At 40.9% G+C, this 19,256-nt stretch overlaps 2 pseudogenes; one reads left to right on the forward strand and one right to left on the reverse strand.

Moving 5' to 3' along the window:
* The first annotated feature begins 232 nt into the window (after positions 1 to 232).
* LOC147957340 (uncharacterized) lies at positions 233 to 2,899 on the forward strand (annotated as a pseudogene).
* A 1,069-nt stretch (positions 2,900 to 3,968) lies between these two features.
* LOC147957341 (uncharacterized) lies at positions 3,969 to 18,165 on the reverse strand (annotated as a pseudogene).
* Between the last annotated feature and the right edge of the window lie 1,091 nt (positions 18,166 to 19,256).

The following is a 19,256-nucleotide window of genomic DNA, read 5'->3' on the forward strand; positions in this document are numbered from 1 at the left end:
ATTAAAATATTGTGGTTACAAATATATTCATCAAGGCATGTATATCATAGGAGTCAAAGGTATGACAAGGAAGAAATTAGGTGCGAAGGTTTTGATAACCTTATTAGACAGAAGATGGGAATCTGTGGACAAAGCAGCATTAGGATTTTTGGAAGGAGACATGAATGAAAATAGACTAATAACCTATATAGCTCTAGACCTAATGATGCTCGTAAAAGAATTTATTGAAAAAATGAGTCTTGGTTTCCAAACTAAAGGTTATGAAGATTTTAAAGGAACAAATTTGCTAGTAAACATAGAATTTATAGGAAGGCTCACTAATAGAAGTAGCTCCAGATATAGAGTAAATGTGAACGACATAATTGATAGTATGCAATCAAAAGGTATAAAGTTTATGAATCCTCTTAAAATTGGTTCTGAAGAAAGAGCTGGAGAAGAATGGAAGATAGGTGAATTAGTAGAGAAAAAAGAATTAAAGCAACCTGAAAACTACATAAGCTATCAAAATTGTGAAGGAAGTAGCAGTATTCGATTTATGAACTATAAAGCTGCATCAATAGAAGACTCTGAATCTTTTATGTCAGAATCAGAAATTAATGATGAGAAAAATAAAGGTATATCTGAATGCATGGAAAAGGCTGATTTAGATGATGAAATAATTCATTGGGAAAAGAAACTAAAGCATATTGAATGGGAATATAGTCATTCTATGACAAAGGATTGGCCTAAAATTAGAGAAAGAGAACTATTTATCATTAGAGAAATTGCAAGGTTGAAGAAACTAAAAAATGATAAAAAGTTTGCAACTAGTAGTTTAACCATGGAAGATAAAATTATAGCATCCGCAAAAAGAAAAGCAAATGCTATTATTAATAAAAATGCTATCATTAATAATAATAATAATAATAATAATAATAATAATAGGGATAAGGATAAGAATATTGTTCAAAATGAAGAAGTTATTAGTGAAGAAGAGCAATGGGATATCAATAACAAGTTATTATTAGAAAGTTATGAGGAGGAGGAAAAATTAATAAAAGAAATGTGGTTAGAAGATGAAAGATATGATGATTCAGAACAAAATAGTGATTTTTACAACTCACTAGATGATGTGGCTCTGCATAATTTAGATAATGCAATGGAAGCCATGGAAGTAGAAAATAGTGGTAAAAGGAGAAGAGGATATGGAGAATCGTCTGTAAAAAGAGAAGGAGAAAGAGAAAGACCTACCAGATCAGCTGGACAATGGCCTCCAGAAAAAGATGACTATCAACCTACATATATCCTAGGGCAATATAGATATATGGGTACTAAAAGAAGAGGTTTTGAAAAACCAGTGCAATTTCAGAATTATAAGAATGATGGCGCTATATTAAACCTAGCGGCTCATGATCCAATAGATTGGCCAAATATAATCAGCATATGGAAAGGTTTAATAGTGCAAAAATATATACAAAATCAGTATAATATAGGCACTAAGGTAGAAGATATGTTAACATATCTTGAAACATTTTTAGGAGAATCTGTAAAAGTTCTATGGGAACAATGGGTAGAGTCATACCCTAGTCAATATGAAGAATTAAAAAGGGCAGGAAGTAACCCTAATAACTTTGCCAATGTTATCTCAAATATGATCATAGCAGAAGATCCAGAATTAGGACATACCTCATTAGAAAATGAAAGGTTAAGAGAAATAGAAAAATCAACATTAACAAGCTGGAAAGGTATAAAAGAATTTTCCCAGCATTATTTGTATAATGCTACTACTGCTAAACAAGGTTTTAATGTAGGTGTAGTAGAAAGATATTTTAATAAGTTGCCTGATCCTCTAGGTTCCATAATATTTGAGGAGTATAAAAAAGAAACAGGAGGAAATGTGGTAAATATATCCCAAGCCATAACATTTGTTTTCAAATAATTAAGAAAGGTGTGTACTAGCATTCAAGCCCAAAGATCTATGAAGAAATCAGATTACAATTTTTGCAATGACATTGTCCAAATACCACTAACATATGGAGAAGAAAGGCATAGGAAAAACAAATATTATAAACCACAAAGGAGAGATAATAGAAATTTTAGAACAAAGAAAAGATATTTCTTAAGAAGGTCAGGCAATAGAGCCCCATTCTTGCATAAAAGAAATGTAAGAAGATATAATCCTAAGAAAACCTATGATAAAACATGCAGGTGTTTCATATGTAACTCTCCTGATCACTTAAGTAGAACTTGTCCTAATAAAGACCAGAAAAGATACTCTAGCAAATATGAAGAACAAGAAAGAGTATTAATTATAGATAGCGTTAATGAGAATATATTAGTATGTGATGATGAAATAAAAGACGATGAGTCAATATATTCAATTATAGAGACAGATGAAGTAGAAAATGAGGCTCCAGAATATGAATCAAGTGAAGATGAAATAGACCTGATAGATGAATTAGCCGGTTTAAAAATTGAAATGATGAACCAAGTAGATTGTGAACATGATTGGATTAGAGGAAAAGGTGATTATAACATAAAATGTGCTTTCTGTATATATTACCCAAGCCAAGATAATAGGTTCACATGTAGCTTGTGTTTACAACAAGCATGTGCCTCATGTCTAAGAGCCAATAATCAAAAGTGGAGACAAGAAATAGAATTAGAACCAGAAGAACGAATATTATCCAGTAGGGTTAGAAATTTAGAAAATAGAATAAATAAGCTAGAAGCGGAACTAGAAACACTTAAAGATGAGTTACAAAATCGTAATAAGCAAGACAATAATGTTGCTGAAATCACGGAAATGAAAGAGCAAATGGTAACAATAAGGGATAAAAAAGGAGACAAATTAATACAATTGAAAGATGCAATTACTAGTTTTGGAAACAAATATATTGTTCGATTACCATTCAAATAAGTGTTAGGAATAAGGATCCCAGTTAGGATTGTTCTTAAGCCAAATATTTCATATAAAATACTGGCACTATTAGATACTGGTTGCACTAAGAACATCATCCATGATAAATATTTTATGAGATGTCCCGAAATAGTTGAAACTATAGATGATAATAAAGCTGAAGTATCTATCGATATGTCAGGAATAAAGAAGATACATAATCAGCTAGCATATAATATTGAAGCTTACATAAATGGCACAAAATATATAATAGATGAAATTACAATAAGAGATTTGTCAGTAATAAATGATGATATGATAATTGGGTTAAGATTTTTACAACAATCCTTACAAACCACAATCATACATGAAGAAGGGGTAAAATTTATCCCTTATCAAGATAATGTTCCATACATATCTGAAGTAAGAAAACAAAGAAAGTCCTTACAAAATGTAGAAATATCTAATTTAGATGATGAATATGGCGCAAGTCCAGATCCCCTTGAATTCTGTAAAGACGAAGAACTTAGTGAGACCATAGAAGAATATCATATAGAAAATACATGTACAGAATGCATTGGGTTACAATCATTCTCTCCAAATTGGTATAGAGATATAAAATCTAAAAAAGATATAAATAAGATTGTGCAAAGACTAGAAAGCATACAAATTATTGGAGAAATACCCATGAAACATTGGGATAAGAACTCTATAGTTTGCAAAATAAATATCATAAATCCAGATTATATAATTAAGTCAGGACCAATAGAAGCTACTCCTAAAGATATCGAAGAGTTCAAAATGCATACTGAAGAGTTATTAAAGTTAAAAGCTATAAGAGAAAGCAGAAGCCCTCATCGGTCTGCTGCATTCATAGTTAGAAATCACGCTGAAAAAGTAAGAGGTAAATCTAGAATGGTAATTAATTTTAAAAGGCTTAATGATAATACAGTCGACGATGCATACAATATACCTAATAAGCAGGAATGGATTAACAGAATACAAGGAAGTAAATATTTCTCTAAATCCGACTTAAAGGCAGGATTTTGGCAAGTAAAAATGGCTGAAGAATCTATTCCTTGGATAGCATTTACTTGTCCACAAGGCCATTATGAATGGCTAGTAATGCCATTAGGTCTAAAGAATGCACCTGCATTATTTCAAAGAAAAATGCAAAATATATTTAATGAGAATCAAGCATTTATATTGGTATATGTAGATGATTTTTTAGTATTCTCAAAATCATACAAAGAGCATATAGCCCATCTTGAAGTGTTCTTTTGAAAGGTAGAACAAAATGGACTCATACTATCCAAAAAGAAGATGGAAATTTGCAAAGAAAAAATAAATTTCCTTGGTCATGAAATAGGAGAAGGAAAGATATATCTACAAGAACATATTGCAAAGAAAATATTAGAGTTTCCTGATAATATGAGTGATAAAAAGGTTTTACAGCAGTTCTTAGGAATTGTAAACTATGCGCAAAACTATATAGACAACTTAGCAAAGTTAGCAGGACCTTTATATGCTAAATTAGGGAAAAATGGTTAAAAGTACTTCAATTCCGAAGATATAAAATTAGTAAAGGCCATCAAGGAAAAGGTCAAGAATTTAAAACCCCTAGAATTGCCTTTAGAAGACAATTATTTTATAATTGAAACAGATGCATCTAAGGTAGGATGGGGTGCGATACTAAAACAAAAGCCCAATAAATACTCTCCAAAGGCAGATGAAAAAATATGCAGATATGCTTCGGGAAGTTACAAATTAAAGACGGTAAATAATATTGATAGGGAAATCCTTGCAGTTGTAAATGCAATAAATGCATTTAGGCTATATCTAGGATTCAAAGAATTTACAGTGCGAACAGATTGTGAAGCTATATGTCGATATTACAATAAAATTAATAGTAAGAAAATCTCAACTAGAAGATGGGTCTTATTTGAAGACACCATAGCTGGGAATGGTTATAAAGTTATTTTTGAGCATATTAAGGGGAAGGATAATACCTTACCCGACATATTTTCTCGTGCATCAAATTTGCAGAAATGAGGAGAGGATTATTCGCCAACAAGGATGAATATCTCTTCTTTGGAGAAGAAAATAGGCTAAAAATGTTTCAACCAAATACATTCAATTTCAAGCCAAATCCCCATATCAAGCTTGATGAAGCTCAAAGATGCATATTGGATAATTTCTGGTTCCAATATACTCTCAAGAGAGAGGAAAAATGATATTTTTTATCAATTCTCAATAGTTTGGCAGAATATTTTAATGAATTAAACAAAAATTTGCCAAAGCCAGAAAAGGTTGAAATACCAAAAGGAGAGACACTATATCTTATATTTGATGAAAATAAACCTGGCATATATTTGGAATGGGAAAATATTATGATTGAAAAATTAGATGCAAAAAAGAAAGGGACAAGATTTAACATTCAAAAGATATTATAGTATAGATGAGGCCTTACTTTGGGCAAGAAAGGTATTAGGACAAGATTATTATATTGACCCAAAGGCTAAAGACTATATCCAAATGAAAAGAGGCGTACCTGCTTCACCAACTCCCACAAAGGGGGAGGCATCAAGCTCAAAAAATATAAAGAAGGAAGAATCTCCAAAATATAAGACATATCAAGAATGCCTTCTAAAGGGGCTTGACCCTTTAGACAGTGAATACATAGATCAAGAAATGGATAAAAGGTTTGAAGAAATTTCGAAGATAATAAAGAAAGAATTAAAGGAGGAAATATTAAAAGAATTAAGGCAAGAAATGGATGAAAAATTTGAAGAAATAAAGAAAGAATGTGATGAAAAATATGATTTCAATCTGTTAAATGATGATGATCATATGGACATAGCAGGGCATGGGCAGCGGCCTGAATAAAGCCCAAACCGCATATATTGATATTGCTATCAATTATTCGGGCGCGGAGGACCTATACCCGACCCGAATATTGATAGAAATTCCCATAATAGATCCTTTAAATATTGATAAGGTAATATCAATCATATAGGCAGGGAAGACCCCTGTAAAAAAAACTAAAAACTAAAATATATATATATATATAAATAAATAAAAATTTAAAGCAATGTTGAAAATGTAAGCAGCCTTGGCATGTATGTACGCATACACTGGTACAAGGATTCTTGAAGGCAGAAGAGGCTCTCAAGGCTAATCGCATGAAGATCTGTATGGCCGAAGAGCAAAGACTGGTACACAAAGGCCAGCCAATTATTCACCGAGGGACAATGCCACATGAAGAAAGCAAAGATTCCTGAAGATTGAAGCTTGTCAGCACTCTCTCGCACTTTTCTATATTATTAGAAGGACACGCGTATACCCTAGTAGGACGCGTGTGCATACTACCGTGTGTAAAATAAGTGAAGGAAGGCTCCCGAATGCCACTCTGCAGCCATCCCTCGCGGCTATAAAAGGAGATGCTGGGCTCAAGAAGAGAACACACAAGAGACGGGAGAGCACGAAGCACTCAGAGCATCGAGACTCTCCACTAGAGCACCACTTCCTTTGTAGTTTAGCCACCACCACTGCTAGTAGAATAGCTAAGAAGGCGCTTAGTTCGCCAAGAGTTTGAAGGTAATTTCCTAGTTGTGTGTAATCCCTTCGGGGCCTCCTGAAAGGGAAAACCATATGTAAATTATGTTGTTGAAATGATGTAGTTTTTTAGTTTCACTTAGTACTTTTATTTATGAATTTATGGGACGAGTTCTTATGCTAGGGATCCTATAGGAGAAACTTCTACGTGTGTAGTTCTCTGTGTAGCCCAGAGTGGCGTTTGAATGAGAACCTTGTGACCGTAGAGAAGTGTTCCCTTCGGGTGGAACTGCCTGGGAAGACGATAGGAATTTACCCCATAAATTTGCAATTAAAACTGCTATGTGAACGTAACTAGCTACATCTGATACAACATAATGATAAATATGGTGAGTACTGAGTAGGATTTTACACCTCTACGCACATCGTCGGACGAATTATTGGCCTTGCCAGCCCAAAATAGATTCTGTATCAAATAAATAATCTAGTTAGAACATGAAGGTAATCATATTGAATTAAATATTATTGTGAATAGTGAAAGTACTATTCCAAATAGTGTTTTAAATAGAAAGCACTTTTGTGAATAGTGCCCTACCTAGTGAATAGTAAATACTATTGAAGATAAAAAGTACGTCCTGTCTACCACTTTCACCTAATCACATATTAACCTAATCAAAATCTTAATTAATATTGATTAGAATATATTAGTAAAAAATTTATTTCCCTATATTGTTGGCAAACCTATGAAGCTTCACTTGGGTGGATGCAATCTTGTGCGCTCGTTGGTATTGGGATCTGGTCCCTGCTCTTACCCCTTTTGCTTTTTTCTGGTTTTATTCATTTGATGCTCTTTTCCTCTTATAGCGAAGAGATGGATCACGCCGCATGCAATAGGAGGGACCAGGAAGGCACTAGGCTGTCATGTGCCAGTCCAACAGACAGGACCACCGGCGCCAGATGGGAAAGGTTCCTCTACGATAGATGGAGAACTGTTCGGGGAAGGTTCGAACCTTTTTTTTATTTCGTGGGCATTTTTTTACTCACGCATTGCCTATTTTTGCCATTCAGCTGCTGCCTACCTGCGACGTGCTACTGCACACGGGCGGTAGTTGAAGGTTAGCGTCCGATTAATTTTTTTCACCGCGAAGTTTTACCATTTAAAAAAAGGTCATCAAGTACACTGGAAGCCAGCATCTACAACGGGGTCAGAAGACATGACGCACCAGCTGCCACAACAGGCAGCGATGGATCCTGCTTCAACTTTCTAGTCCGCAGAAGATTCAGGCAGCCTCTGCCCAGTAGTACTCAGCCACCCCCTGCCCGGAGTACTAACATCCGTGTCAGCCCTCTGCAGTGACAGCCCCTGTCTAAACTTTCCAGTACGCAGCAATTCCAAGCAGCCTCTCGCAATAAGAGACAACCGACCACCCCCGCTACTCTTTAACACCCCTGCCATTTTGATGAGGCACATGCTGCTTCAGTGAAGACAAACACTCCCCAACATGCACGAGATTCTCTGTAAGCGTTTTGTTTTATCTGCGTCATGGTATTCTCCCAACACATAATTGAGAGGCGCCATCGGATAAAAATGTACATATGTGTTTTGTAACTAGCACACACGTGGAGCCGTGTACTTAATCATGCCTACACTCAGGGGCGGAGCCAGGGGACGAGCAGGGGCCTGCCCCCCCCCCCCAACGAGCAATAATTTTAGTAGAAGCAACTAGTAATTATCAACAAGATTCGATCAATATACGTACTCGGCCCCCCTATACTCGAATCCTGGCTCCGCCACTGCCTACACTAGTCAAAAATTATTAACAACCAGACACGCCAGGGACAAAAACAACACACACACACACACACTATAAAAATAGCCGTGTTCGTGGTTGATTTAATATTAAATTCTAGTGGCACTAACCGAGACGCCGGGATTTTCTTTTGTATTTGCTGGGAATGTAAATAAATCCCGCCTCGTTTTCATAAGTACAAGCTCGGCTGATAAAAAAAAGGTATAGCTCGGTTTTTATGCTTGGATCCTGACGACGAAGATTCCTCTTTCCCCTTCCCTAGCTAATTGGTGCCTTCGGAGCACGATAACAATTGGAAGTGGTTCATGGGGGCAGTAGCGGGTAATAGTATTCTCCTTTGGGATCTATGACCTGGTCGAGCAAAAATCCCGCTATTTCCTCTTGAATTGCTTCTATGGGGTCCTCTGTTAGGAGCTTCTCCTGCACCTCTTTGAACTGTTAAGAAGGAGATCAATATGCATGTGTATTAGTTGTGTGACTAGATATCGATAATGGTGTAAAAATTGTGAATAGTGTTCTGACAAACGTACCCACTCCTGTCTTTGAGATCTGCTCTTTTCGGACGCCATCATGCGAATGTTCTCGCAAACGTAGTATGCACACAGATTATTCCCCGGCGTCTGCTTCAGGGCCTTTACGAGAATGAAATTTGATCAGATAATAATTAATCAAGCATGATAATTAAAGAGATGGCAGCTAGCTAGTACTACTTAATTACTTACCTGGGGTCGATACCATTTCAGATTTTGTTTTCATGGGCCTGGAGTGGCCCTGATGAACTTTGCTCAAGCCCTGCCCGTCGACAAAGAAAATGAATAAATGGGTTATTAAATAGTTGTTCTCAGGAAATGACGAACTAATTAAATAGGCCGAGATATAGTTAATAATGATTGAAATTACCTGTTGACTATCCCCTTCACGATGGTGTAGTCACTTGCTTTCTTAAGTAGTGAGTCTAGTACTTCAATTGTTCCTTCATTAACTTTAATGATTAACAAGATCCAGTGAAATCTGCATGCACACACGTTTGCATGTCTTAATTAAGCGGGCATATGTAAGCAAAAACATGTAGCTAGCTAGTAGGCAAAAAACAGAATTTGTAGTACAAGACAGTGTGACTCACTCGAAGTTGTAAGGAAGTAGTATATCTTCATTGTATTTGAGGCGCTTGAAGAACTCTAGCATGCTTTCCTGCACACTTTTTTCGTAATATGCATCTAATTTCCATGTTTATGCATTAATGGTATTTGGGTCAACGAACCCAATGCCATAGCGTCCACCTTTTTTTATTTCATAAATCTTCATCCTGCATAATACCACAGAAACGAATATAGTGAGGATAATTACAGGTAATGATTGATCAAAATGATCACTACAGCTAGCTTGAGACTTAAATTATAGAAAGAAATCACTTACAGACAATAGCAACTGACGATAGATTTGTCGAGTGCGTCTTGATTGTATAGCTGAAATAGTTCTGAATACTCAACGGTCACAGCTTTCTCATGGTAGTAATGATCCTTCTTGACATTCACCATGAGGGACTCTCGATTGGAAATCTTGGTAATGTCCATGTACCATTGATGCAATTCATACATTCTCGTTGGGAGCTTCTTGACCTCGTCTGGCTCGACCAAAGGTTGGCCCTGAACATATTTCCGTTTTATTTCCTCCTCTCTAGTCGGAGACATGGGCTCGATATCGAGGAGTTGTCCAACAGTGATCATGAGCGTTTCAGCCTGCTCAATATGCTCCTCGGTTATTACCACATCGCCCAGCCCGGGAACGCTAACGGTTTGCCCACAATAATATTGGGCGCGCCTACTCTCATGTGTTGTTGGCACAACAAGCGGGGGGGGGGGGGGGGGGGTTGATTGCGCCGCCTGTTCTCCTAGCTGGGGAACGGTTTTACCGCTCCTTGTGCCAGCTGATTTGCTCGAGCTCGCCTCTTTCTGTAGACGTGCTCGATTTAACTTCTTGATGTGGCGCTCATAGTCTGTGTCAACAGGCTTGGGAGCTGGTGCTCTAGCCATACGAATGAAGTGGTCAATCTTTTCCTCAGGCACTTTCTCCCTTGGCGGCGGTGGCGGTTTCGGTGCAAAATGGGCTTCCACCTCGGCCTTCGATATGGCTACGTTTTCCTCCTCGGACTTATCATAAGGCCTCTGCGGAAGAGGCGCGAGGCTTGGACCATATTGAAATCGCTTGCCTCCGCCTGTACCTACAGTACTACCTCGACTTATACCGCTACGCACCATAGCTGAGGCGGCTCTCTTCCGTGATTGCTGAGGCGGCGAAGACGGCTGACGTGGCTGAGTTGGAGGAGGAGGAGTGTCCTAAAGCTGTGCCGGACTTGGAGGAGGAGTGGCCTGAAGCTGTGCCGGACTTGGAGGAGGAGTGGTCTGACGCTTTGCCGGACTTGGAGGAGGAGGAGTGGCCTGAAGCTATGCCGGACTTGGAGGAGGAGTGGCCTGACGCGTTGGTGGACTTGGAGGGGGAGTGGCCTGACGCGTTGGTGGACTTGGAGGAGCGGGAGTCTGCTGACTCGGCGGCGTACTTCGACGAGGAGTCGGATGACGCGGTGTCGGTGGCCTTCGAAAGATGATGCAATCCTTTCTCCATAGGATGATACGATGGTTGGCCTCTCCCAGTGTGTGCTCATCGTCACCTCCAGGAATGTCAAGCTCTAGCCCCGAATATTGGTCCACCACCTCATTAACCAAGACACGAGCATAGCCCGCTGGAATCGGGTTGCAATGGAAGGTTGCCTCGGGAGGATTTGTAAAAGCTAGGGCGTCCGCCACCTTCATGGATATGTTCTTCATTTTGAAGTGTAGCTCGCAGTTAGTGTTCTCCATGATGTCATCCACTGGGTAGCTATCCAGCAATGTGTTGCCCGGGGCGGAACCCACGCTGCTTCTCGGCATGGATGGGACGGTGCTATCCAATGTTGGATCATCCGCTAGCTACTGCAGCTGCTGAGACCCCCTTTGCTGGCTAAGTGAGTCGATCTGCTCCTGCTGCCGCTGGAATTTGACTGCCAAGTCTGCGTGCGCTGATTCTAGGCCTTGAAGGCGTTCAAAGTCTAGCTTCCTCTGCTCCTCCTCCATCTTCCTCTTCTTCTCCTCCACAATCTTCTTTCTCGCACGGGTTCTGTAGTCGGCGTTCCAGTCCAAAAACCCCTCATACCACGGAATAGCACCCATGCCTCGTGTTCTTCCCGGGTGTTCAGGATTTCCCAGGGCACGCGTAAGCTCGTCGTTCTCTCTGTTGGGCTGGAACACCCCCGATCGAGCCTCTTCTATTGCAACAAGTAGCTTATCTTCGGCTCCGTCCAGACATGCCTTCTTCGAAACTTTGCCTGTCTTCGGGTCCAACTCCCCCCCCCCCATGCGCATAGAACCAAGTCCTGCACCTGGGGGGCAGCTCAATGTTTCTGGAGTGACACATGCATCCTCCATCTCTTTCTCAGACTTATCTCACTTAGGCATTCCCACCGCATAGCCACCTGGCCCCAGCTTATGAAACTTATCCTTTTTTGCGGCATTGGCCTTGTTTATTCTCGACCGTTCCTTAGATAATTCCGAATCCTTGAATTTCACGAAATCGTCCTAATGAGCACTTTGCTTCTCTAGTGTTCCCTCGAATACTGGAGTCTTCCTTCCTCCCTTAACGTACTTGGCCCATTCACGATTCTTGTGGTTTTTTAATGCAACCGCCATCTTCCTAAGAGCAGCATCCTTGACTTTCTCCACATCTGCATATGTGAAATGATCTGGTAGGGTGAAATGTTCCATGAGCGTTTCCCAAAGCAGAAGTTTTTGTCTGTCGTTGACAAAAGTAACTCCTAGACGTGGCTTTGCTGGCTCTCTCCATTCTTGAAGGGAGATCGGGAGTTGGTCCTTCACAAGAACTCCGCACTGACGAATGAACTTGTCCGCAATCTTCTTAGGCGCTAATGGTCCGCCATTAGGTTTGATGGCCTCGATATTGTACTTTACGCCCTCCTTCAACTTTTTGTTCGGGCCTCGTTTCCTGTTGCTTGAAGATTTGCTCGATCCGGATGGCTGAAAGAAGAAAGATCGATTCGTTAATATATCTTCAAGTCATTTAAAACATGTGATGATCACCAGATGCCTGCTTATATAAATATATATACCTCGCTGGTCTTTGTTGTTTCAAGATCAACATTTTCTTCGTCATGTTCATAGTTCATGACTTCATCAATTCGGTCGTCGCGATCGAATATAATATCACCCTACCCGGTGTTGTTTAGATATTCTGAGCCGTCATAATCTTCTTCATTCTGATCATCATCTGGCCCGCGAGGATTGCGTATGATATTAAACAGGGCCTCTTCCCCCTCTCTGCCGGTATTGTCCGCCATAGGTTTTGTTTAACTAATCCAAAATAAATATATTCAAATTACAATGCATGGATGCAATCAATTAATAAGGAAAAACTGAATCAATCATAGTACATAATAAGCATCATCGAATATAATCTCGAATACGTCGTCTCGAATAATAGACATAATCTCGAATACATCGTCTCGAATAATATATATAATCTCGAATAAATCATCTCGAATATTATATATCAAATACATCACTAGCTAGCTAGCTAGCTAGCTAATAAAGATCGAATACTAGAGAGTAATCTAGGCGGTGGACAACCAAAGTGAAGGAACCATCACTGGATCATAGCTCGGGTGATCTCCCCAAAGAACCTGCCAGGTATTGGAGAACCTGATGTCCATAGCAGCCATGTAGCGACGGACGTGCTCGTCCTCCTTCCTGACACGGCGACGTACCACCTCCGACGGGGCCGGCTCCCTCCACACCGAAAGTGGCCCACGTGAACGCCACCAAAGGAGATGAGGGTCGACGACGGGACCCGGGGCTGGGTTCCTCACCAAGCGTCGCGCCCCTGAAGGTAGCACCTCCCAGTGCCTGCCCGGCGGAGCCCAGTCCCGAACATGGGTCCTCTGAAGCAGGACGTCGTCGCGAACGGGTCGACGGCGAGGATGCGGGCCGGGCATCGTCGACAACAAATACTATATGCTGCAAAAGTAAAGTAACATTTTTTAAATGATGGATTATGATTTCATATATGCAAATTCTAAATTTTATAACTAAAACTAACATTTCTAATATTTCTATAACTAAAACTAACATTTCTAATATTTCTATAACTAAAAAACATTTCTATATAACTAACATTTTTATATAACTAACATTTCTAATATAACTAACATTTCTATATAACTAACATTTCTAATATTTCTATATAACTAACATTTCTATAACTAAAACTAACATTTCTAATAATTCTAATAACTAAAACTAACATTTCTAATAATTCTATATAACTAACATTTCTAATAACTATAACTAAAACTAATATTGTGTGTGTGTGTGTGGTTGGCGGCCGGGGCAGGAGCTCACCGGCGAGGCGCGACGACGGGGGGCGGTGACGGGGACGGGGACGGGGCGGCGACGACGGGGACGGGGCGGCGACGATGGGGACGGGGACGGGCTGGGCGGGGACGACGGGAGGACGGGGTGGGGCGCGACGCGGCGACGGGGACGGGGACGGGGACGACGACGACGGACGGCGACGGGGGCGGCGACGAGGGGCGGCGGCGACGGGGCAGAGGAGAAAGAAGCAGAGGGAGAGATGAGAAACTGACATTTTTTTTGAAGTGTTTTCTTATATAGAACCCACCTTTAGTACCGGTTGGAGCCACCAACCGGTACTAAAGGTCTGTTTTGGCCAGGCGAAGCGGCGGGAACCGCACCCCCTTTAGTACCGGGTCGTGGCACCAACCGGTACTAAAGGCCCCCCCTTTAGTACCGGTTGGAGCCACGACCCGGTACTAAAGGGTGTGCGCTGCCAGGCGAGGGGCGCAGAAGTTTAGTCCCACCTCGCTAGCCGAGGGGCACTCGCACCTGGTTATAAGCCCCGCCGTCGCTGCTGTCTCGAGCTCCTCTCTTAAGCAGGTCTTCTGGGCCTACCTCTGCTGCGATGCCCTGTTGGGCCTACTGGGCTAGCGGGCCTACATCCTGCCCCAACTAGAATTTGGGTTTCTAGTCGTATGCAGGCCGCTGTGGCCCAGTAGATGGGTTTTTTTTTCTTTTTTTGCTTTATTTATTTTTGTTTTATTTATTTTTGAGTTGTTTTTTGCTGTATTTAGAGTTTCTTTGTGAATATTTTTCTGTAGGTACAAAAAATTACAAACTTTTTGTTAGTTCTGGTAGTTTACAAATTTGAATAGTTTAAATTTTGAATTATTTGAAATTTGTGTGAATCACTAGTTTGTGAATAACTTAACTTTGAGAATAGATTTTTCAGTGATTCTTTTTTCTTATGTTTAATATTAGTGTGTTTTATCATTATATTCAATTTGGTAATGCTTAGGTTATTTAAAAAATGAAATGCCTTTGTAACGGATGAGTTTTTGTCTGAAACCCTCATACTTCGAAAGAGATTGTCCATTTTGTACACGAAGTGCATCCAGTTTTTGCGGTAACCCTCTCTACTTTTTTGCACATGCTATGTGGGTGAAATTATGATACCATGCCAACTTTCAACTTTTTCTGAGTTCATTTGAAATGCTTTTCAATTTCAGGGTCATTTAGCTGAAAAAATCAGTAAATGCATGAAAGAATTTGCTTGCACATAAAATTTCTTCGCGTTTCAAATGCCAAAACACATAACTAGCTACCCTAACTATTACAGAGATTCCCTCCTAGGTGTGAAACACAGAAGAAAGTGATGATAGTGAAGCCGATCACATCCCAGATCTCTGGGTGTGAAACTTTTTCTTCGCGTGTGTCCCTTTGCGCCGTAGCCATGGAAAATCTTCATCATTTAACTAGATGCTCGGGTCAATATTCATTGTGAATGGAGCAATTTCACCAAACTTTTCATAATCTCCTGACATGTCTGTCTTGTCAACCACTCCCACGATGTTTCTCTTCCAAGAAAGAACTATGTGCCGCTTTGGCTCATCGTACGATGCATTCGCTTCCTTATCTTTTCTTTTTCTCGGCTTGGTAGACATGTCCTTCACATAGAAAACCTGTGCCACATCATTGGCTAGGACGAATGGTTCGTCTGCATACGCAAGATTGTTGAGATCCACTGTTGTCTTTCCGTACTGCGGGTCTTCTGTTACTCCGCCCGTGTCATATTGACCCATTTGCACCGAAACAAAGGGACCTTCAAACCACGTCGATAGTCAAGTTCCCATATGTCCTGTATATAACCATAATATGTTTCCTTTCCCGTCTTGGTTTCTGCATCAAAGCGGACACCATTGTTTTGGTTGGTGCTCTTCTTATCTTGGGCGATCGTGTAAAATGTATTACCATTTATCTCGTACCCTTTGAAAGTCATTATATTTGAAGATGGTAACTGGGACAGCAAGTACAGGTCATCTTCAATAGAGGCGTCATGCATGGTACGTGTCTGCAACTAGCTGGCGGAACTCCTGGTTTGTTCACGTGTAATCCAGTCATCAGACCGCTCCGGGTGTTTGGAGCGTAGCAAATTCTTGTGTTCATCCATATACGGAGCCACCAAGGTGGAATTCTGTAGAACTGTGTAGTGTGCTTCAGTGAGAGAATGTCCGTCCATACATATTATTTGTTCCCCTCCTAGCGTGCCTTTTCCATCTAGTCTGCCCTTACGCCGCGATTCAGGAACACCAATCGGCTTAAGGTCAGGAATAAAGTCAATACAAAACTCAATGACCTCCTCATTTTCATGGCCCTTGGAGATGCTTCCTTCTGGCCTAGCACGGTTATGAACATATTTCTTTAAGACTCCCATGAACCTCTCAAAGGGGAACATATTGTGTAGAAATACAGGACCCAAAACGTTAATCCCTTCACATAGGTGAACTAGGACGTGCGTCATGATGTTGAAGAAGGATGGTGGGAACACCAACTCGAAACTGACAAGACATTGCACCAAATCATTCTCTAACCTTGGAATGATTTCTGGATCGATTACCTTCTGAGAGATTGCATTGAGGAATGCACATAGCTTCACAATGGCTAATCGAACGTTTTCCGGTAGAAGCCCCCTCAATGCAACCGGAAGCAGTTGCGTCATAATCACATGGCAGTCATGAGACTTTAGGTTCTAGAACTTTTTCTCTGCCATGTTTATTATTCCCTTTATATTTGACGAGAAGCTAGACGGTACCTTAATACTGAGCAGGCATTCAAAGAAGATTTCCTTCTCTTCTTTGGTAAGAGCGTATCTTGCATGACCCTTATGTATGCCGTCTTTTCCGTGCATATGTTGCTGGTCCTCCCGTGTCTCAGGTGTATCTTTTGTCTTCCCATACACGCCCAAGAAGCCAAGCAGGGTCACACAAAGATTCTTCGTCACGTGCATCACGTCAATTGCGGAGCGGACCTCTAGGTCTTTCCAATAGGGCAGGTCCCAAAATATAGATTTCTTCTTCCACATGGGTGCGCGTCCGTCAGCGTCATTCGGAACAGGTTGTCCACCAGGACCCTTTCCAAAGACCACCTTCAAATCCTTGACCATATCATGTACATCAGCACCAGTACGGTGGCGAGGTTTCGTCCAGTGATCCGCCTCACCTTTGAAATGCTTGCCTTTCTTTCTTACGGGATGCCTGCTCGGAAGAAATCGACGATGTCCCAGGTACACATTCTTCTTACAATTAGCCAAATATATACTGTCGGTATCGTCCAAACAGTGCGTGCATGCGCGGTATCCCTTGTTTGCCTGTCCTGAAAGGTTACTGAGAGCAGGCCAATTATTGATGGTCACGAACAGCAACGCCTTTAGGTCAAATTCTTCCCCCATGTGCTCATCCCACACACGTACACCTGTTCCATTCCACAGTTGTAAGAGTTCTTCAACTAATGGCCTTAGGTACACATCAATGTCGTTGCCGGGTTTCTTAGGGCCTTGGATGAGCACTGGAATCATAATGAACTTCTGCTTCATGCACAACCAAGGAGGAAGGTTATACAAACATAGAGTCACAGGTCAGGTGCTATGGTTGCTGCTCTGCTCCCCAAAAGGATTAATGCCATCTGCACTTAGACCAAACCATGCGTTCCTTGCGTCACCTACAAACTCCTTACCATACTTTCTCTCGATTTTTCTCCACTGCGACCCATCAGCGGGTACTCTCAACTTTCCGTCTTTCTTACGGTCTTCTATGTGCCATCGCATCGCCTTGGCATGCTCTTTATTTTGAAACAAACGTTTCAACCGTGGTATTATAGGAGCATACAACATCACCTTGGCAGGAATCTTCTTCCTAGGGCGCTCGCCCTCGACATCACCAGGGTCATCGCGGCTGATCTTATAACGCAATGCACCGCATACCGGACAAGCGTTCAAATCCTCGTACTGACCACCGTGGTAGAGGACGCAGTCATTAGGGCATGCATGTATCTTCTGCACCTCTAACCCTAGAGGGCAGACAGCCTTCTTTGTTTCGTACGTACTCTCGGGCAATTCGTTGTCCTTTGGAAGCATATTCTTTATTATTACCAGCAACTTTCCAAATCCCTTGTCAGATACACCATTCTCTGCCTTCCATTGTAGCAATTCCAGTGTGGTGCCCAGCTTTTTCTTGTCACCTACGCAATTCGGGTACAACAATTTTTTGTGATCCTCTAACATGCGCTGCAACTTCTTCTTCTCCAAATCACTTGCGCAGTTTCTCTTTGCATCGGCAATGGCCCGACCTAGATCATCAACGGGCTCATCCGATGCCTCTTCTTCAGCTTCTTCCCGCATTGCCGGCTCAGCTTCTTCCCGCATTACCGGCTCAGCTTCTTCCCTCACTGTTGTATCATCGTATTCAGGGAACCCATGGCCAGGATAGCTGTCATCGTCCTCTTCTTATTCATTGTCTTCCATCATAACCCCTCTTTCTCCATGCTTGGTCCAAACATTATAGTGGGGCATGAAACCGGACTCAAACAGGTGGACGTGAATGGTTCTTGACGTAGAGTAATTGTGACCATTCTTACAGCCAGCACATGGACAAGACATAAAACCATCCGCCCGCTTATTTGCCTCAGCCGCAAGCAGAAAAGTATGCACGCCATTAATGAACTCGGGAGAGCATCGGTCATCGTACATCCATTGCCGGCTCATCTTCAATACACAGCACCGAAAACACCAAATTAATACAATACATAAAGTTCATACAACACTTAAATGCAACAAACAAATAACTCTCTAACTAAAGAATTTAAATGCAACAACAAATGCGATCAAGATCGCAACTAAGGTAACAATTGATCCAACAGCATAATGATACCAAGCCTCACTATGAATGGCATATTTTTTAATCTTTCTAATCTTCAAGCGCATTTTCTCCATCTTAATCTTGTGATTATCGACGACATCGGCAACATGCAACTCCAATTCCATCTTCTCCCCCTCAATTCTTTTCAATTTTTCTTCAAATCCTCGTTTTCTCTTTCAACTAAATTTAACCTCTCGACAATAGGGTCGGTTGGAATTTCCGGTTCAACTACCTCCTACATACAAATATCTATGTCAACTTGATGGGCATAATTTGTCATAAACACGAAATGCAATGAATAGTTTTAAAAGAGAATATACCACATCCGAATCATAACGCGGACGAGGGCCGACGGGGACGGCTATCAAAACCATGGCACTATGTATAACAAACAACGTATGGGTAAGATAATTATACGAGTAACTATATATCGAAATCACACAAACATCAATTTTTTTATATAAAACTTCATGAACAAGAGGCTCACCACAAGGTGGTGCCGGCGACGGGACGTTGCGGGCGATCGACGGTGGTTACGACGGAGATTTAGAAGGCACTAAGTAAACCACACCTACATATGCAAACTAAGTGTTATTTTTGACCTCAAATTGCATATAAATCAAATACTAGCACATATATATAATTCCTCCCAAATTACTAAACTCAAAAATCAATCACTATATAAAGCATTGCACGA

This window comes from Triticum urartu, chromosome 7A (genome assembly GCF_056163025.1).
Source record: "Triticum urartu cultivar PI428250 chromosome 7A, HENAU_Tu73, whole genome shotgun sequence".
NCBI classification, from domain to species: Eukaryota; Viridiplantae; Streptophyta; class Magnoliopsida; order Poales; family Poaceae; genus Triticum; species Triticum urartu.